The sequence below is a fragment of the Poeciliopsis prolifica genome, unplaced genomic scaffold (assembly GCF_027474105.1).
Source record: "Poeciliopsis prolifica strain line A6 unplaced genomic scaffold, Auburn_PproV2 SCAFFOLD162, whole genome shotgun sequence".
NCBI classification, from domain to species: Eukaryota; Metazoa; Chordata; class Actinopteri; order Cyprinodontiformes; family Poeciliidae; genus Poeciliopsis; species Poeciliopsis prolifica.
In genome coordinates this window covers 143,995-161,357 of record NW_026562537.1, presented here as the reverse complement: position 1 = coordinate 161,357, position 17,363 = coordinate 143,995, and the positions used below count along the sequence as shown (strand labels likewise).

The 17,363-nt window shown below is 41.2% G+C and overlaps 1 pseudogene; it reads left to right on the top strand.

Annotated features, from left to right (window-relative positions):
• LOC129356253 (nucleolar protein 4-like) overlaps positions 1–16,997 on the top strand; it is a 65,753-nt pseudogene extending 48,756 nt beyond the window's left edge.
• Positions 16,998–17,363: the final 366 nt, after the last annotated feature.

Below are 17,363 nucleotides of genomic sequence, written 5' to 3'. Positions count from 1 at the left end.
GCTGTTTTGTAAACTTTCAGTTGACAAAAGTTAAACGTTGAAGTTTTTGTTATCGACCATTAAGAATCCTTTAAGTCGTTATATGTTTATATTCAGGATCTTATTTTGAAGTCTGTTTTCACAGCAGTTCTGGTTCCTGTTTACATTTTCCTAATAATTTCAAATTTCAGAAACCAATTAAACATGGACAGTAGAGAACATAAACATAAATATGTTATCTAAAGATATAATAGATTATGAAAATTCTAAAATAAAATGAAATTAATGCTTGAAGGGCAGATATAAAATGAAATCACTAGTAGTGCTTTAGTCTCATCTTCTGCTAAATGGTTTAGTGCTTTTACATTAATTGAACTGATGTTTATGTTTATTTCTTTAGGGTTAGCATTGCTAACTCTTTAGCTAGCAGTACCCACCATTGGTTACTAGTATTACTAATTGAGCTGCATATTGTTTTGTCTGTTTTGTTTTTAAACCTGAAGGAAGGGGTAGTTTTTGTGTTTCTCTACTTTTACATCGGCGTCTCCTCTCCAAGTCAGTGAGATGTGCAGAACAGATGGCACTTTATCTGAATATCCCTGTGAAAACCACACACACCCTGCGTCCCCTGCAGTGTGTGCAAAGTAGGTCACAAGGCCAACGCTGACCATTACTGCCTCTGGACTGCGATGAGCAGCTTAGCTCACTGCAGCGACTCGCAGACAAACCAACAGGAAGTCAAGGAGATCATGAGGGAATCGGTACGCAGATCGGCATGATATCAGCGCTGACACGCCTTCACTGCATTCACACAGGAATATACAGAAACCAACCCGCTCTGTCCAAAAGGCACAGAGAGAAAATATCAGCGAGTCTGGGGGAAAATACTCCTGAATAAAATGAAGGAAAATGGGTAAGTGGCTGGAGAAACGAAGCAGAGCCAGAAGGCAGAGGGGAACAAGAGGAGCATAAAAAATTGGACGACTGCAGGAAGAAGGAGTGTCTTTATGCTCTTGTGAGACATCATGTGATTCCTCCCACCCTAAAGATGTCCAAAAAGCCCCTAAAAATTACCCTCATTCTGCATGAGCTGCCTTCTCTCACTGCTGCTCAGCAAAGCGTTCATTCAGAGTTGATCTAATTCATTTAAATATATTAAGTAATGCAGTTTTTTGTTGAAGAGCCTTAATAAAAGCAGAAAATGCCTTCAGTTTGGGTAAATGATGTGATACTCGTGTATTAACAGTCGTCTTCCTGCAGAAACTCAGATGCCTCTGACATAATGTTATCTGATGAGTACAGTGCACAACAATGAGTCAAGGCTTTTAGCAGGGAAAGCTACACCCACTGAGCCCTGCCCCCTCTGCATCACTGCATGCACCGCTCCAACCTTCCCCCTCCTCATCCTCACTCACGTTTTGGTTTCTTTTGTCCCGCTTCTTCCTCTGGCTCTCATCTCTGGTCCTCCGTCAGTAAACGCCAGGTTCCTCTCCGCTCCCTTCCTCTAAAACTGTAAATCTGACACAGATTCTCTCACAAGTTGGTAACATTTACTAGGAGTGGGAATATTGTATCATTAGGAAGATGATAAAATATCATTCTGCCAATGATATTTTAGCATTTAATCAAATTACTGTTTATTGGATTGAAATTTGTTCCATTCAATTAATTAATAAAGTTCTTCTCGTGTTGTAGTTTGGCCTCCGTCCAGCAGAGGCCGCCAGTAGTCATTCTTAAGCAGAACCAGTTGCTAAGTAAATTAAAGATGACCATCTGAATCCCAGAACAAGAAAGAGAAACATGTGGGTGAAAAATTCACTTTATGCTGTTTTATGTTTTGTACGATGCAAAATTTGGGTCGTTGTTGGTAGAAAGAAAAATGAAAAGGAGGAATAAATGTCCGACAAAATAACTAGAAAAAATTTTGGAAATTTCTGAGTGTCACTACTCTAGAAATCAAAGATTAGGGAGAAAAAAACCCAGAAATTTCAAAATTAATCCACAAAATTTTCTAGAAAACAAACAAAAAATAGTGACAACTGTTCTTTGCTCTCAGCTGGGTTGCATTGTTTCTAAAAATATAAACTTAATGCCAGTTATTAAAACAACAAAATACTAAAATCTTGACTGAAATTAATTAAAAGTGAGGAGACCTGCTATCTGCATACAGTGACAGTTGGTTTTTCTGTGCTCTGTTGGGTTGCACAGTAAACATGTAACATTTTACACACTGCTTCCCAAAATTATCCGGCGTAAAATACAAATAACTGTAGAAAAAAAAAAGTTGAACATTTTGATTTTTGTTCTTTAGTTGTTTTTTTTGAAAGAAATGTGAAATGTTTAGATGTCTGCCTCCTTCGTCTTGCAGATTTTACTTTTGTTTCTCCATGGGAGCGTCGAGCAGCAGCTCGGTGTGTCAGTCCACCTGCTGAGGCCTAAACATGATGGACAGCAGGAAATCAGGAAGAGATGTGGGTGAAAGGCCAGAGTGGGATGGAGTGTGAGGGAGAAACATTAACGCTAAGAGCCAGAGAGTGTGGCGTGAGACGAAACTGTAAATGACAGATGAGTGTGTGTGTGTGTGTGTGTGTGTGGTGTGTGTGTGTGTGTGTGTGTGTGTGTGTGTGTGTGTGTGTGTGTGTTGTCCCGTTGGCATAATGACGCTCGCGTTGTGCTCGTCTCTTCCTACTAGCTCGTTGATTGACTGCATTGCTCTGTTATCTCTGTATTCAAGCATGACTCAACCTCCTCGACAGTGAAAAACAAATAAAATAAACTCCTAAGAAACGATGCAGGAATCCCGTCTGGTCCGACCCCTGACCCTCGCTGGGGTTCAGTTAGTAGCCAAGGTTGTTCTGTCATTTGTCATCCAAAACTTTGGGTGAAACCAAAAATCGTCCTGAATTCATATTCTGAAACGTATTAGATGATTAACTGCTTGGACTCCAAATATTGGAAATATTGATGTAACCATTTATGTATGTTACTGGAACGGACGTCGCATGACAACTGTGTTCCTGCTTGCTTCGCATTGAGTCTGGAAAATGACACAATTATGGAAATAATCTGAGAATAAACACAATGATTTATTGCTGTCAACATTACACAACTAGATAATAAGATGCAAGTTGTCACATTTCAATGGTTAATGTTTTTGTTTTTAAATTGGCAAAGAAGAGGAAAGTAGCTCAGTTATGCTAGCTTGACTTTGACAACCTTAACATTTAGATGTTCTGTGGAATTCAGTGAGTTTCGGTTCACTTAAAAAAAGGAAGTCAATAGATCAGAGTTCAAATTATTTAATCAACCTCCACTGAGTTCAGGCGATCGCCTTTTAATAATCAATAAATAAACATCAAGCCTGAAAGCATAAAACACGCAAAGGACCGAATGTTCTGTTCTTTGTGTGGGAAACATTTGCGAGTGTTTTGATGTTGATGTTCCTGATAATGAACGTAATCTGTTGCCACAGCAACGGATAAAGCCGACGCAGACGGCGCTAAAAAAGCAGAAAATGAGTAGTTTTGAGTTTTCTTTCACCTGCTGTTTCATGGTATTTTGACTCTGGTTGTGGTGCAACGCAGCCTGTAATTTCTGAAAGTTCAATAAACGGGAAAAACGGACAAGTTGCTTCATTCGTTCATAAAACGTCACGATGCTCAGAACAGTCCTCAAACTGGATGAAATATTTCCTGGAGTGTATTGCAAAGTATGGCTGCCACAGCTGCAGTTCATTAAATTAATCAACTGTTGATTAAATTAATAACTGTGTAAAAAACAAACAAACTCATAATTACTTCAAAAATGTTACTAGATTTTTCACCAACTGCAGTTGCAGTCCGGTTACCCATGAGATATCTGCTGATCCACTGTTTACTATATTAGCTGGGCACCATTAGCAGGCGCTAACACCGTCGGCAGGAGTTCATACCCAATCAAAACATTATCGGGAGATAATGAAGCGCCACATGTTTTCATTTAAATTGATAAAAAACCAACAGTATTTTTACTGTGTTGATTCATCTGAAATAAATGTTTCTCAAATAAAGTCTGTTGTTGCTAATTGAGAATTCCTTCAGTGTTCGGACACAAACTGGGGTTTAGTTTGGCTTTGACTCGATGGGCCCAAACATTCAGCGCGCGCGTGTGTGTGAGTGTGTGTGTGTGTGTGTGTGTGTGTGTGTGTGTGTGTTGTGTGTGTGTGTGTGTGTGTGTGTGTGTGTGTGTGTGTGTGTGTGTGTGTGTGTGTGTGTGTGTGTGCGGTACCTACAGGGAAGTGTTGTCTTGGGAACAAAGCTTACTGAGCTCAGGGCTAATTTGAATATGTGTGTGGGGGGTTCAGGGTGAGCAGGCAGTGGCAGTCTGTGACAGCAGCGTCTTTGTTGACTGTACCATCTTCCTATTTGACCTTCTACTCAACCCATCCCCTAACACTGAACAAGTCCTGTCCCCGCACACACACACACACACACACATAAAACCTACAGAGACCTTGTTTGTTCTCAGATGTTCTGGACCTCCCATCTTTCAGACATGTTTTATTAACTTGTCACAAAGAATTGTCCTTAAATGTTTTATATAATTAACTCTCCTAATTTCCATTTTGAGATCGGAATTTAGAAAGAGTCCAATTTTATTCAATGGGAAATTGGAATTAATTCTGATATTTTCATAAAAACTGCAACAAAAACAGGAACCTCTGCAGTTTTACTGGCATCATGGTGCATAATGAGTCTCTTCAGCATCATCTTCACCGGTTCTTTAGCTCTTGGTTTGGAGTTGCTAGCAAAATCATGTTCGGTCTCCCAACTGAACATGATGGATGTTCAGTTCCCAGAGTGCTAACACGAGATGAATGTTGCAGCTTCAACCATGTTCAAACTGTCTTGGCTGATTTATTTGGTTTTTTTCTCTCACTAGCGCGAGGCGTAGCTAGACCATCTGTGGTCCTACAAACCTCAGTTTGGTTGAAGTGAACTGTGGTGCGGTTTAAATATGAAAGACAAGCGGACCACAGACAGAAAGTGGACTACAGTGCAGGGAATTCTGGGTAAATACAACCGAAACCAAACGCTTTAGCATCGCGCTAGCAGGAAAAAAAGCTCGTCATCTTTTGTCGACAGGAGAAATCCTCCAACTGCTAAAATCCGATGCCCCTCCATTTTTGTTTACATTTTGTTAGGAATGAAGTTGTGCTCAGTGTCTTCGTCTGAGATGTTAATGTCATTTTCGTCAGTGGTTTTTGGTACAGCGCCCCTGCAGGTGAGGAGGGGAACAGGTTGCTCAAAGTGTTTGGTTGGTTTGACTCTGAAAATGAAATAATTGTTGCAACTTTGATTCCCAATTCAACCGAATCTGCGGGACCACCGTAGGTGAAAACACGGTCAGTTCAGTTGTTGCTGTGTGAGGCGTTTCCTCCTCCTGTTGATGATGATGAGCAACTCAAACATCAGCGTGTGAATGTTGGACATCCGTAGACCGGGATGCGTCTGGTTCTGTTGGTGCCAGCTGGTCCTGTCAGACAGGGGCTCGCCGTCGGGAGGAGGAGGGGCAACGCGCTCACTGTGTGGGGGGTGATCGTGGGGTTGCTCTGACGATGCCAGGAACAACTCAAGCCTTCGCTGGGTGTGGCGGCGTCCGCCGTGACCCATCAACACAATCAGTGGTCAACGCTGCCCAGCTAGCCGCTCCCTCACATGGTGGTGAGGACGTTAGCATCTGCTGCGGCTAGCTGCGGTTAGCCTCACACTGCCTGCAGATAGCAGAGCTTCAGTTGAAATATGATGGAGGACAAGCCATTCGCGCTCCCTCACCTCCATCCAGCCCTGAACCGCTCTTCTTCCTGCCACTTTCTGAATCACTTTTCCCTTTTGTTTTCCTCACGTTTTTTTTGAGTCTGTTTGGACTCTTTTCATTTCCTCCACTTCTTTCTTCTGCATCTCTATTATCTGCTCAGATTGATCTGTCCTCCATTTTCCTCTCATTGCCCACAGGGCTGGACAATAAATCAACAAAATGTTCTGCTAATCAGTGTTAATAGATAATATAATAGATAATATATCCATAATTTAACTGATCCAGAACCACACAGCATTCTGGAACATGCAGCCTTGCAACAACCTGCTGGGCGAACCAGCAGTTTCAAGCTTCACAACCAGAGTTTCCCCCGGTGTATTATAGGCCTGGCGGCCCGCCATGCTGCACTCGCCCCACCGCCAGGCGAAGCCTTTCTTGTTCGTTTTGCTTGAAAAAAAAAAGAAAAATTGTTAATTTTTTTTTCTTTTCTTTTTAAGCCAGATTGCAAGCATCTGTTGCTCTAAGCGTTTTCACCGACTAAGGAAAGGAGATCGGGCTTTTTCTGTTGTTGCTCCTAATTTATGGAACAATTTGCCTTTTCAGATTAGATCTGCTAGCAGCCTGGATCATTTTAAATCGCTTCTCAAAGCTCATTTTTATTCGTTGGCTTTTAACTGAAGCAATTTTTTGATATTCTGTTTTATCTACTTGTGTTACTGTTGTTCCTGTGCAGCACTTTGGTGCAGTTTTATACCTGTTTTAAAGTGCTATATAAATAAATTTGACATTGACATTGACATTGACATTTATAGGCGGACCAATCACACCGCTGCGCTGCGCGCCTCCTTTCACTCAAACTGGACGCAGTGACCTCTATGGACATTTACATCGACCCGATGAGGAATTATGTTTCTTTCCAGAGTTCTAGGTCGCGGTAGGAGTTCAAACCCCACTGCATTAGCTCCGGCTGTGCAGCTCTACGTGAACTCCTGGAAAACTTGTAGTCGCGCCTTTGACTCCATCTGACTCCACCCAAATCTGTCCAAAGTCTCTACCAGAAGCTTGTCACCTTAAAATTCTTCGAACTGCTGATGGACTTATAAGTAAAACATTTAATCAGTGTAAATTATTTTTAAACCTCATATTTCCCCTTCTTCTTGTGGCAGTGAAATAGAGTCGTTGAATTATTTGTTTACGTTTGTGTGTATTTTGACTTCAGCTGATAGAAAATGGCTGGTTTTCGAGTGTTTCCTGCTGCAGATCAGCTGTTTGCTGTTATTCTTACACCAGAGATGGAAAAGGCTTCCAGCATGTTCAGCTGATTCATGTTTTATCTGCTGATATCTGAGAGCGAAGAGGCCAAGGTAACATGAAGAAAAGCCGACTAATAACACACCGACCTACATTGTTTATCCGTAATTGCCTCACATATTTTGCTGTGGCTCGGCGGGAGGCGGGATGTTCTGTTTTCTGAGCCACAAAGGGACGTGGGATTGCTGTGGCGTCGGAGGTCAGAGAGAAGCAGAGCGCCAACAGAGGCAGGTCGCTGAAGGTTGATGGCTTATAGAAAGTGAAAGGAGAGGAAGCGCCACACCCGTCCAGAAACGCACCGCGTAGACGCAGCACAGAATACGTCCTGGTGCAGTCTGAGTCCTGAGGGGACGTTTGAATCAACTTAGCAGGAATTAGACAGGCCCCGTTTCTTCAACACTGCTTCTCTCTCAGAGCCAGATAAATAATCGTAAATAAGCACCAGCATGATGAAGATGCTGAGTCTCCCTCATGTCGTTTTAGGTTCTCTGCTCCCTTCCCCTTCTTCCTCTTCATCCTCTTCCTCCAACCCGCCAGCCATGACCCCCCATCCTCTTCATCCTCCTCCTCCTCCTCCCACCCTTCTGATGACCTCTTTTCTTCTGCCTCAGTACCTTCCGTACTTCTACTTCCCTTCACTAATAAACAAAACCAATTTATTTCACAAAGCTAAAAAAGCAGTGAAGAAATAATAAGACTTTTATTCTAATTAATCTCCAACATAAGTTAGTCTCATGTGACGTCACACTTCCCTGAACTTTGTAACGGACAGCCATCTTGGTAGGCAGTGAAGGACTGTAGAACTGGGTGGGGTAGAACTGGGTGGGGTAAAACTGGGTGGTGTAGAACTGGGTGGGGTAGAACTGGGTGGTGTAGAACTGGGTGGGGTAGAACTGGGTGGTGTAGAACTGGGTGGGTAAAACTGGGTGGGGTAAAACTGGGTGGGGTAAAACTGGGTGGTGTAGAACTGGGTGGGGTAAAACTGGGTGGGGTAAAACTGGCTGGGGTAGAACTGGGTGGTGTTCTCTGTCTTCTTGGTATTAGTCAGAACTTCAGCAGCAGCGTTCTAGATCAGTAATCGATGCGTCTAAATTAAATGCATGGATGAGTTTCTCTGAGACTTTAGTCCTCAAATCTTGGAAATGTTCTTCAGGTGACAGAAGGCCGACTTTGTAACTGTCTTTATGTGAATCTGAAGGTTAAGATCCAGTTTTCGGGCCTGATAACTGAGTTTAGATCATTCCTCTTTAGGTTCAAAGATAATAACCTCAGCTTTGTTTCTGTTCATCTGGAGAAAGTTGCGTCTCATCCACACATTACTGGAACTAGAACTGATGTCCAGCATGTGTGGGGTCTGCAGAGATGTCAGCTGTCCTTTTTCTGATGGACATTTAGATTTTGGGAAGTTCTTTTATCTTGTAATGGGAAACTCAGCAGCTGAAAATGTAGCAAATGTTGTGATTTTTGGTTGCCAATCGAACCGGGTCTGCCGCACCTTTAAGATGCCATTGGAGAGTTTTATGTCTTTTTTTTGCTCCTCTAAGTTGAATTTCCGACTCTGTTTCCACCTTCAGATGATTCATCGTCAGAAAGCGGCAGCGGTAACGGCCTACCTGCCCTGACTCCGCCCTGCTCTGCTGTGACGGACGGCGCCATCGTTAGGGAAACCGAGGTCGTTAACGGCGGCGGCTCGGCGCCGCTGGACTTCAGCAGGCCGACCTCTTCTTCCTCGTCGTCAGAGGACCAGCAGGCGGGGAACCTGAGCGAACGCCTGCCGCTGCCTACCTCACACCTTCCCATCACTGTGTCGGCCGCCGCCGCCGCGCTGCTCGGCGCGCTGCACCCCAACGCGCCCGAGGAGCTGCGCAGGAAGTACCCGCTGGCCGCCAAGCCGCCGCATCCGGCGCTGCCGCACGCGCACAGCACACACACACCGACACACGCCGCCGAGCTGCGACTGGACCGGGACGGCCGGGACTACGGCAACAAGGTGAGACCACAAACCTGACCTGCTGGGAGCCGAGGGAGGAGTTAGCTCTGAACGCAGCACACAAAATGATTTAGATGGAGCTACAAAAAAGAATTCACTTACAAATCTTTTTTCAAACTTTTTTTAGTTTCAGTTTTTTTATTTTAGAACAAACTTTATGGCCTCAGTTTAGCTCCGTACCTCTGGCTCATCTACATGTAAAAGTAATGTTAACTCCTGTGTGTCTGTATCTATCATGTTGCTGCACAAAAGCTTTTTGGTGTTTTCAGAGATTATCAAAATTTTTTCTTCAGGATATTACAGTCAGAATTAAAAAAATAAAAATGAAAATCAGTGGCCCTAATCTTCTTCCATACAGGAAAAACTATGATTCTTTATTGTTTTAAAGATTTTTTGTTTACAATCATTTCTACTGGGAATTTTTATAACTAGAAAAAAATTAATTCTAATTAATAATAATAGTAGTAATAATCATAATAAAATAATAATAACTAATAATTTTCTTGAGCAGCTTTTTGCATATTCCCACTGCTCTTTTGATAATTTCTTTTGTGATAAAATTTAAATATTTGGGGTTTGAAAGCCTCCAAACCATCACCCTCATCTTCTGCCCTTTTCAAAGATTTCTAATCTGAGATAAAAAATTATTTCAATTATCAATTATTCAGATGAATTTTTAAAAATTGAAAAATTCTGCAGATTTTTCATTTAGCCACCTAAACTTTTTTGACATAATACTAAAAGTAAATACTAAACCTGAGCTAAGATTTTGTTATTTCCATCTTGTTGCTGTTTCCTGGAGATGAAATGGTTGGAAAATCTCATATTATTTTTCACTATATTTATTCTTACTGAAAAATACAACACATTACAGCAACTGCAGCTTTTTCTAAGAAAAGACAGACATTGTAGTACAAAAGCATAAAAATAAAGTAAAAGAGTTTTTTCTGTTTTTATACAATTTAATTTGTTTTTTTGCTCTCTGCGGTGAACAGAAGAGAATCTCTTTGAAAGAAAGTCATTTCTCCTTTATTCAGACTGGAAAAGCCGTAATCTGTCGGAGCTTTTTGCCGGTTAATTAATAAGGACACCCACGTTGCCTCGTTCTCTATTAAAACCCAGAATTATCCCAGAGAAATAAAAAGCAGGAGCTTCTCGGCTTTGTACTGCAGCTGAAAGCCGAACAATGAACTCCGGCCTTGGAGGCGCAGAGTTTCTCCGGGCCCGGTTCGGACCCAGTTCGGACCCGGTTAAGACCCGGTTCAGACCCGGTTCAGACCCGGTTCAGACCAGGTTCAGACCCGGTTCAGACCCGGTTCAGACCCGGTTCAGACCCGGTTCAGACCCGGTTCGGACCCGGTTCAGACCCTGTTCAGACCCGGTTCAGACCCGGTTCAGACCCTGTTCAGACCCGGTTCAGACCCGGTTCAGAACAGGTTCTGACCCAGTTCGGACCCGGTTCAGACCAGGTTCAGACCAGGTTCAGACCCGGTTCAGACCCGGTTCAGACCCGGTTCAGACCCTGTTCAGACCCAGTTCAGACCAGGTTCAGACCAGGTTCAGACCCGGTTCAGACCAGGTTCGGATGCAGTGCAGCGGCTTCACGTTTCTCTCATTTAGAGCCGCCGCTACGGAGCAACAACACGTTTCGCTGCGTTGTGGAGGCGTTAAGTTCACTTTTAGTGTTGCTCTGTTTTTCTCCTGACTTTAAATTTGTTTATGACTTTATATTCACTAAACATCAGGGGGGTTCAAAGTGTGGCGCATGGGCTATTTGTTTCACCTGATCTAATTTTTTCTAGGGCCCCAGAATTTAAAGGGAAAATATTTTATAAAATCAACTTTTTTTTCAACTTTACATTGTGTTATAAAACAAACCTTTGATTCTTATATGCATGTTTGAGAAATCCTGTAATCTCCATGGCAACCGAGCCCCGCCTTCAAGGCGCAGCTCCTCTCCCACTTAGCTCCTACAGACTAGCCAGCAGCAATTAGCAAACTGCTGGTGGAACTGCTGAGCTCATCATAGAAGCTACTGTTCAGTAAGAAGCTGGTAAAAACATTAAAGGGTTACTAGAGGAGCCATGTTGTGATGACTTCAGAAAGAGCAGGAGCTTCTTAAAGATACAGACCCCCAATTTCAAGGTATTAAACTACAAAATCACATTTCTTTGAAGTCATATTGTTTGGCATTTTTTAAGAACTGAAGGGAACACAGTCACTTGATTGTGCTATAAAATGGCTGCTATGTGCCTGAAAAACATTTTTATGTGTTTCTTGAAAATAGACAAAATATTTATGAAGTTATTGCTCTTTTTTGAGAGATTGGTGTCAATTTGTGTTAGAAACAAAGATCAAACTAAAAATAACTCATTCTAACTCTGTCTGTCTGCAGACCGTTGACATATTCTGTGTAATAATACTCTTATTGTTATTTTATATTATTATTACTGTTAATATAGTCATTGCTATATTTGAGAACATTTTTTTATATATTTTTAGTTCAATATTTTCAAATATATTTTTAATATTTAATTATTTTTTGCTTACCTCACAAAAAATAATAAAGAAAATAAATGTATGGGTTTGAATAATTATGATTTTAGACTTTTCAATTCAACTAAAATGTTTAATTTTTATTTCCAAGTTTTGTGTTTTGCGTCTCTAAGCCTAGAAACCCGTCAGTAAAGAGTTTGTACTGTTTGCTTCTTGAATTATTGTTAAAAATAGGAAAAATCCATCAAAACAAAATAATACAATTAAAACAGGCAGGTCTGAAGACGACAGGACATATTTTTGACTGAAAGCTGTTTTGCGACTTTAGGAGCAGGAAAAGAGCAAAGTATCCGTTTCCATGTTAACAGGCCTCGACACATCGGTGAATGTTTGCAGCTGTGAAACTAATTTATACCTTTTGCAAAGATACACTTTCTGCTGTTTGAGTGGAAAACTGTCAGGTCGAATAATTTTTCTTTTTAAAGGAAAATCCAAACTGACTAAATAAAAATAAGAATTTAATAGCATAAATGTTTGAAATCACAGATTTCAAACCGACTGATGTTTTAGCAATTTTATGTCTCTGAGTTATGATCACGTAACTCAGAGACATTGGAGGAAACACATTTCCACTAATGTGCCAATAGTGGAGCTAGATTTCCATCCAGAGCTTTAGCTAGCTTTGAAAACATTTAGCGTGATTTGTGTTTTAGCATTAGCTTCCACTAAATACTGTGTTGATGTGGCACTTTAGCATTAGCTTCCACTACATACTGTGTTCATGTAGCGCTTTAGCATTAGCTTCCACTAAATACTGTGTTGATGTAGCGCTTTAGCATTAGCTTCCACTAAATACTGTGTTGATGTAGCGCTTTAGCATTAGCTTCCACTAAATACTGTGTTGATGTAGTACTTTAGCATTAGCTTCCACTAAATACTGTGTTGATGTAGCACTTTAGCATTAGCTTCCACTAAATACTGTGTTGATGTAGCGCTTTAGCTTTAGCTTCCACTACATACTGTGTTCATGTAGCGCTTTAGCATTAGCTTCCACTAAATACTGTGTTGATGTAGCGCTTTAGCTTTAGCTTCCACTAAATACTGTGTTGATGTAGTGCTTTAGCATTAGCTTCCACTAAATACTGTGTTGATGTAGCACTTTAGCATTAGCTTCCACTAAATACTGTGTTGATGTAGTGATTTACAGTTAGCAGAACTAGTCATTATAAGAGCTAACATTAACACTGTGTTGTTGAAGCACTTTAGCTTGTGTGGAACTGATGTTTATGATTTGTGCCTTGGGTTTATCATAGCTAACTATTCAGCTAGTGGTATCCACCACTGATTATGATGATTTTCCTCCTATAGCTCACTTAACATGTAAGATTAGAATATTACATCAGACCAAAAGTAAATTTTAATACAGAAAAATGGGCTTATTGAAAACGTTCGATCAGGACCAGGATTAACGTTTCACAGCAAATGACCAAACTTCAGTCTAAACACGTTGGAACAGTGAAATCGGTTCAGCGCAGACCGTCTGTGTCCAGTCCCCTCAGTACAGCTCGGGGGGAAGCTACGACAGCATCAAGACCGAGCTGAGCGCAGAGGACCTCACCACGGGGCGCCACGGTAACCAGGTCGCCCCCGACGACGACGACGACGACCACGACGACCACGACGACAACGACAAGATCAACGACACGGAGGGCGTCGACCCTGAGAGGTTAAAGGCCTTCAATGTAAGTCAGGAGGAAATTCATCAGTTTCAACTAAAGTTTCTCAGTTTTAGGGTAAAAAACAAAATCTGAAATTCTGTAAAAATCCACAAAACATTTAGAGCAATTACATCAATGTTTCAATCCTAGCTTGCTGCATGGTGGGCATCAAAATGTTATTAGCACTTTAGCATTAGCTTCATGTTGGTGTGCTGTTAGTGGAACAGATGTTTATGATGAGCGGTTTTATCAGCAGCCGTGCTGTTTCAGATGTTTGTTCGCCTCTTTGTGGATGAGAACTTGGACCGAATGGTTCCCATCCAAGCAGCCCAAGGAGAAGATCCAAGCCATCATCGAGTCCTGCAGCAGACAATTCCCAGAATTCCAGGAACGCGCTCGCAAGCGCATTCGCACCTACCTCAAGTCCTGCCGGCGCATGAAGAAGAACGGCATGGAGGTGGGCTAATAAGAAAATCAAAAAAGTTTTAAAAGTGTTGGTTTCACTACTCAGGTTTTTTTTTTTTTTGGGTCTTTTAGCTTCGATAGCATTAAGTATTTACTAATATGTTGTAAATACTATGTCATTAAAATACATATTTTCATTTGCTTATTCTAGAAGTTTAATGTTTTTTCTGTTTTGAAACATCAAAAAACAACAATGACAAGTCTGTGGTTTTTTAAATTTCACACAACAAAAACAAACAAGCTTTACATGCCAGGTTTTATTTAACTAATTAATCTACATTTATTTAATAAATTTAAACACATTATTTTTATATTACTCCCATTTATTTTTAATAAATACATATTTAAGGGTCATTTAGGTTTTTTCAATTAGGAGATTAAAGGGTAAAAACGCCATAAACCTGAACTGACGAAGCTTCAATTATAATGTCTCTACTGCCCCCCTGTGGTCGAATGTCACATTACTTCCAAAGACAGAAAATAAAACAGGACAGAATTGACATAATTAGTGAATGAAAGTCTCTCTAACGCCGTGTTGCTTCCAGACCCGCCCGACTCCTCCTCACCTGACCTCAGCCATGGCTGAAAACATCCTGGCCGCCGCCTGCGAGAGCGAATCCCGCAACGCCGCCAAGAGGATGCGCCTCGAAGCTTTCCACGTAAGCGACGCTCCGGATTCGCCAGACAGAGAGAAATATCTGCTGGCTAAAACAAAACGTGTTCATGTCGAGTTAACTGAGTTTACATAAAAATGTCTACAAATAAAGTAACTCAGTAGCAAAATAGACAAGTTTTATTTACTGGGAATTAATTAAAAACTACAAATAAATTTGAAATTCTACAAATTCAAGTTGATTTAAAGTAATTTATTTTCAAATATTTTATCTTGTTCTATTTTTGTTTTTATTTAATAATTAATAGAAATGTTTCTACTTAAGATAGTTATTTTTAAATATTTTTTACATCTTACCCAAATATTATTTATTAGATCAAAAAAGGTATTATGGTTTCTAGTTGATATAGTTTTTTATTAATTATTATTGTTATTAACATTATTTTTATTTAAAAACTACTTTTTTGTTTTCCATACTTCTTATTATTGATTCTTCTTCTTATTATAGTTTCATTATTTATGTAAAGTTATTTATTTTTAAATCTGGACTTGAAATAAATTTAACATTATTAGTAAAAAGATCCAATATTCTTTTTTTTTGTGTATCTTTAGCAAAAATAATAAAAATAATTTAATGAAGCAAAACTTTGATCCCCAAGGGAAATTATTTATTTTATTTTATGTGATTTTATATTTAAAATATTATTATAATAATTACCATTGCTGCTGTTATTATTAAAAGTTTTTTATTGTTTCTAGTTAATATCAAGTTAATTATTTCCACACTTTATCCTGTTTTTATTATTAAAGGGTTTTGTGGACTGTCAACATTTTTACTGTTTAATTAATTTCATATAATTATTCCCTTTTTGACCTTTAATAAAGTCAAATGTATAAATATTATCAGTTGTTATCTGCCACTAGATGGCGCTCCGCTGTGTTCCTGTTTGCAGTAGAGGCTGTTCTTCCCCCTGTTTGGACCTGAACCGGGTCTCTGTCTGCATCCTGCTTCGGTTTCATTAATGAACTCCCATATTTCCCATAATTCCAGGATGAGCAGGTATCCCTGGAAAAGCCGTCCGGCGGCGGCGGCGGCGGCGCCCTGAGGGACCCCGCGTCCCTGGCTCACTCTGCCTACTCCTTGGCTGCATCAGCCTTCCCCTCCCAGGACTCGCAGCTCTACATCAACGGGGCCGGACTCAGCTACGGTTACCGTGGTTACCCGGGCCTGAGCGCCGCCGTTCAGCACCCCGTCTCCCTGACGACCGGCGCCACCACTCAGAGCAACGGTGAGCGAGGGATGAAGCTGGGAGGATGATGAGGATGATGAGGATGATGAGGATGATGAGGATGATGGGATTTCATGTCTGGGTTACACATGGCCGTGCTGTCGGGCTGAAACGATCGATCGTTTATTGATCGTTTATTGATTATTATTACTCTGGGTTTTTAGAGCCAGCTCCTCTCTTGACCCAAATAATCCAGAATCACCTGTTGGAGCAACGAAGAGAACTGCATGATGATAAAGTGGAAGAAAAACAGCTGACTCATCACTATGCTTCAGGGTTGAAACGATTAATCGGATTAATCGAGTAATAATTGATGAATAATTAACTGGAGTCGTATCTTCCTGAAGGACCGGTGCAGAGACGTCCCACTAATATGTCCTGCACCTTTTTCCTTTATGTACCTGATTCTCTGTAAATCTGCTTTTTTGATGCTTTTTAAAATTCCTTTGGAAAACGTAGACGGCAGGTCAGCTCAGCAATCTGGTGGAGTAATTAAAGAATAATCAATTAATCGTTAATTGGAAAAAAACAGACTAAAAAAAAGACCATTTGCTAAAGGAGCAATAGACTCAGAGCAGTAACTGAATCATAACTGTCCAAAAATATTACATTTTCCATTTAAAATAAAAAAAAACTTTCCTGTACATTTTCCTAGCAGAACTCCTCAAGTGGAGGTTTTAGCTTCACGTGGTTCAAACCATGTTTCTTCTGATCAGAGCTTTTTCCCTCCATGTTTGCTGCTATAAGGAAAACTGCAGTTTTTCAGCAATAACTGATCAAACTTATGGAGTTAGCAACAGATTGTTCCAACAGGCAGCGAATTTAATGGAGCTCATTGAAATAATTTCCCTGTTTTCAGCAAAGAAGGAGAATGTATTACTGCCACCTTGTGGTAGCAGCCTTGCATTACAATCTGAAGCGTCCAGCTGCCAGACTTGTTCTTATTTTTGGGCCCTGCAGTAAAACAGATATGAGCTCAACATCACAGAGTTATTTTTTACTGTGTCACTGATTCTTCGGTGTTCGTCTCACCGTCTCCTCCAGGTCCCACAGACCTCAGCATGAAGTCGCTCTCCTCCACCAACATCACCAACTGCTCCTCTTCCACCACCACCAACAACCTCAGCGGGCGCGGCGGCGGCGGAGGGGGCGGGGCGTCCACACAGCTCAGCCAACCAGAGATCACGGCCGTGCGCCAGCTGATCGCCGGTTACCGGGAGTCGGCGGCCTTCCTGCTTCGCTCGGCGGACGAGCTGGAAAACCTCATCCTGCAGCAGAACTGAGGAAAACACGACACACACACCCACACACACACACACACACCACACACACACACACACACACACACACACACACACACACACACACACCCACGCACACACACACCCACACACACACACACACACACACACCTCACGAAATGCTTGTTTAGTGTCTGCTTCGCCTGTGATGAACTCCAGACCTCCTCTACTGTCTGTGATTCGGATTCGGTGGAATAAAAACAGAAACTATCTCCCCACATCTAAACGGACCGACTCTGCATGTGGGAAATAATTTTTTTTATTAATTTTTGTTTCGTTTTGAGGTAAACCTGGAGCAGAAAATCCCCTCCTCTCCTGTGTGGAAGCGCCTCACAATCAGCTGGAGAGGAAAACTGATGGTACTTAAAAAACTGCCCAGATTAAATAGAAAAGTGTTGTTTTTAT